The sequence below is a fragment of the Chinchilla lanigera genome, unplaced genomic scaffold, assembly GCF_000276665.1.
Source record: "Chinchilla lanigera isolate Chin_1 unplaced genomic scaffold, ChiLan1.0 scaffold00046, whole genome shotgun sequence".
Lineage (NCBI taxonomy): Eukaryota > Metazoa > Chordata > Mammalia > Rodentia > Chinchillidae > Chinchilla > Chinchilla lanigera.
The window spans coordinates 3,578,417-3,583,057 of record NW_004955447.1 but is presented as its reverse complement, the minus strand read 5'-3'; the positions used below and the strand labels follow the sequence as shown (position 1 = coordinate 3,583,057).

At 33.7% G+C, this 4,641-nt stretch overlaps 1 pseudogene; it reads right to left on the bottom strand.

Annotated features, from left to right (window-relative positions):
- Window positions 1-453: 453 nt before the first annotated feature.
- The window catches only part of LOC106149480, a 39,003-nt pseudogene continuing 34,815 nt past the window's right edge, over window positions 454-4,641 (bottom strand).

Below are 4,641 nucleotides of genomic sequence, written 5' to 3'. Positions count from 1 at the left end.
ATGATAGTGGTTCTTTGATAGTATGGTCGATGGAAAAGTGAGAATTTGACACTTACAAATTGTCTCTATTCATCAAAGTCCATGTACATTGTGAAGCTTCCCAAGGCTTCCAAGTATACTTAGCATATCAATCAATGCTAAATTTTAAATGACATTATGAATAGAATGTATTTAGAATTAATAGCTTCCTGGTAGAGCACCAGAGGAAAAGGCAAGTGAAGATTCATCCTGTTGAAACCTAAACTTTCTCTCTAGTAAAGAGAACAACTCAAACCACATGAACATGAGTAACTTTTTCAAAACGTTGTTAACATTTGCCAAACACATATACAGCATTCACAGAAACAAAAGTGGATATTTGAAAAATAAGACGAAGGTGGGTTCTCAGTGAGCTTCTTAGAGCTGGAATTAACACTATTGCCCAATTCAGCACTTTGCCAAACTTAGAAAGATCTATTCCCTCCTTATCCTCTTTCCTGTCTTAATAAACTTATGGTAGGAAAATAAGTAACACTGTGACCAAAAATGTGGCAGTTGCTACACAGGCCAGGAGGAGTCCATCACATCCAAAGGGTGGTACTGGAACCAGAAGAGGTCGTGGGCTGCAACCCGCAGGTGCTTGACCCAGAAGACTGCTCGGCCCAGGTGCTTCACTGGCTGATCATGGTGAATTCCTGATAAGCTTACGGCATTCTCCTTATAACTAGAGGAAAAATACATAGGAAAAAAAAGGATTGTTTTAATTGAATGTAAGTATGTGACATAAGTTATGTGAGTCAGAGGTCAAATAGAGATTCTGAAAATGTTTAATTATTGCAGTAGTTTTGTTAACTGCTTAGAACTTTCATGGTTAAAAAGGGAAATGTTTGGAGGAAATATGTTCTTAATACAATGTGGTCAAATGCACACAAAGGAAAATAAATAATATTCACTGTGCATGTATGTCTTAAATGTCCTGTGAAAAAATTGGTATCATTTGAATTCTAGTGTGAAGAACTGTTCTAAGACCACAGTGATGAATGATTCAGAACTATGGAATAATTTCATTTCAAATATGCATATTGGGGCTGGGGATTTAGTTCAGCTGCAAAGTGTCTGCCTGGCAAGCATAACATCATGAGTTCAAATCCTGGTACCGGAAGAAAAACAAAAGATAAAAACAAAAACAAAAAAAAAAAAAACAAGCATCCATATCATGGTCACTAATATCTGACTAGTTTGCTTTACAGAAAAAGCCAACTGATAGTACATAGTAATAAGTCATTTTAAAGTTCTGAAAACTCTGTACAGTGGTAATTGCTGCTTTGCATACTTTTTTATATTTATAATAAAAAAATCTCTCACAGCCAGGTCATCACTGAATGAAAATGCTAGGGTAATTATAAAATGAAATGTCCAAATACATGCACTTTAAGTTGGTAATGGGTATAAAAATATCTTTGCAGAATTATAGTCTCTAACATTTAGAAATCACTGCTGCAGTAATGATAGAGTTCAGATCTGTATTTCTCAAATAGCATTAGGGAGAAGTCTATGTGATTAAGAGCAAGATACATTTTCACTTCAAGTTTCCTGAAAACTTTCCTAGAATTAGAAGGTTTCACTTTTGTTTATGACTTGAGTAAAACATACCTACTGTTTTCATTGAGTTAAGAGATGGTAAGTGGTTCTGGAAGAGACATCCTGGTATTGGCAGTACACTGTAAGGAATGAAAGGAAGAAACATGATCAAAATTGGAAAGTGTGTGTGGAGCAGTAGATCGAAAGCTGGGGATTATTTCATTGCATTCTTCCTTGGGCACAGTGAAAAGATAGCTGTTGTATCTCTCAACTGTAGTGAAACATAAGAAAGGTGCTATAATAACATCATGTCATTACCTATGCAGGTGGGGCAACCCAATTTGGCAGTAGAGCATTTTTCCACAAAATTGGAGTTTTGTTCAAGGTTTTATCAGTATACATATACTCTATTTAAACTCATATCTCTATTTAAACTTGACTTATACATATATATGTGACAAATAATTCTGTGCGTATAAATTCAAACAAAAATAATCCATGCCTTTAAAATAATACATATTCATCCATATATACTGTGCACTATAACTTTTTGTTCCCAAGTAATATCAGAGGTAGTATAATATCTACAGTCAATAGAAAGCTATTTTAAATAATTTTTAGCATTTACATAGAAGTTTTACTGTTTATGATTGGTTTCCTCCATAAATAGTTTTCAAATCAAGAATAAAAATTACTGAGTATTTTATTTGGAATCATGGAATTTATCTACTTGCATATTCAGCAAAAGAAATCTGGTAACTAATACAATCAAATCAACACCAAGATAAATTTTTGAAAAACAAAATATCATACTAAGAATATACTGAAGCTCCTATGTCTCTAGTCCCCTGAACAAGAATGATTTTTACAATTTTCTGAACTATATGACAATAATTCAGAGCTTATATATTATTTTAAAACAGTTCTTAACAATACTACCTAACATTGAGTATTTTAGAATGATCAATGTTGAACACATTATCATATTCATATTGTATTTCCTGATTGTTTTATAATAAGTAAATGCTTATTTATAAAATTAAATGTATTGTTCAGAAAATAGTATAAAATGCATGTGATCAAAATAGCATTTGAAGATTGTTTTTAGTTTGCTATATATTTTTTTTATATCCCAATATAACAAAAGCACTTTAGCACTTGAGGTTAAATGCGTGCTTCTATAGCAGTGTTATTGCACCACTGTTACACTATTTGCAAGTAACCCAGTTGAAAGGTTTACAATGTTCCAAATCTTCCTGTAGAATGGAAAGCATAGTCAATGGAGTTCGGCGTTCCCCGGAGGCGTTCTTACGAAGGGTCGTTGATGACTGCTCTCAAGGCACCCAGCAGGTCTGCACTTGTCGTTGTGTTCATGTTGACCTCCACAGCTGCCCCTTTGGCCTTCATGTGAGTGATGTTGTCAGGCTAATCAGCAAACATGGAGACTCCCACGATGGGGACCCCGTGATAAATAGCTTCATAGATCCCATTGGTTCTACCATGAGTGATGAAAGCTTTGGTTTGGGGGTGGTCTGGTTTAGGGATAGATTTAGATTGAAAAATGGATGAACACATAACACATTAGAAGAATTTCAGAGACAGAAAAGAGAAAATCACTTGTATAACTCAGTGGAGAAGGTGGTATTTAGTAGTTAAACGTTTTTAATTCATTTGCTCTGAAAAAGTTGCTGAACTTATCTGTTGTCCAACCACATAGCTCTTCTCCTCTCAGGGTCTTACCAAGGAGGTCATTCTGGGAAATCCAATCAAACAGCTGAGTATTGGATCCTAACGTGACCAGCTGCTTTCCCTTGCATTTGCATAAAACCTGTAGAGGACAAGGTTGTCACTTTGCAAGTAACAATAGAAAATGTGTCCATGTTAATACTGTAGAATTACTTAGAAATCACATGGCCATCACCCTTCAGGTGATAATTGAGAGGAGGATATACCTACTTGTTTGAAAAGGTGGTAGTAATATTGTGCTGTGCACAGTATTAGTATTGTGATAGTTATCACTTAGTAAGTATACAGTTATTACTTTTATATTAATCATTTAAATGCTGTTAGGAGTGAGATATTAGTGAGAAGTAGAAAATAAAAAAGAAGAGCAAAACAGCATATGGGGATTTAAAATATGCTGACATTCATATATGATACACAATAGGTTTACTAAATGTAATATAGTCATTTTTGGTCTGAAATGTAATGTTTGACCAAATATTTTAACTTTAGCAAAAAGGCAAAAGATTTATTACATCTGAAGAGAAACCAGAGTATTACATTTTAACTGTAGATTCTGTGATTTTTTAATAGTTTTTCTCTTCCTGTCATTTACTCCTCTGTCTTTCCTTCCTTCTTCCTCTATTTCTATCTTTCTTCATCCCTGCCTCTGTCCTATCTTCTCTCCACTATCTCTCTGTTTTTCCTTTTCTTTCCTTCCCCTTATGTTCCTTTTCTTCTTGATTTATCACTATCTTTCCTTCTGTATCTCTCCTTCCTTTTTCTTAGCAGGGCAGAGTTACTTTGTTTATACTGCATTTTAGTAAGGTATTTGCTCAAATTTTAATGAATGTTTGCATAGTTTGTTTTCTTTGGAAAGAAAGACAACCTTTCAGTTCAGTATGAAAATGCAGAAAGCTTTAAAATAACTAACATGCAAGGGAATCTCCTAAGTTTTAACACATTTAGTATACTTACTTGTATGCAGTGCATAGAATTTAACAAATATTTGAGTAAAATGAGTTGTAGAACATAAATTCAGATTAACCAAATAGCATAAAGAAGAAAAAGTATATTATTGGACAGTTATATTGAAATTTCAACTGTTTTTAACCTTAGTTAAATATTTAGAATGGACTAATATTTTCATCTCTATTCCATTAAACACAAGTTATTACTAAAGTATGTTTCCATGGTAATGACAATGTGACAGTGATTAATGTGGCAGATGATGACATATGACTAAACTGTGCATTTTAATGTTATACACAGTTCTACTTAAAGCTTGCATCAGTTATGTTCCATGTGAAGAGAATTAAACTTCTTCCTGGAAAGAGTAAGATTTGCTCCTGTCTCTCT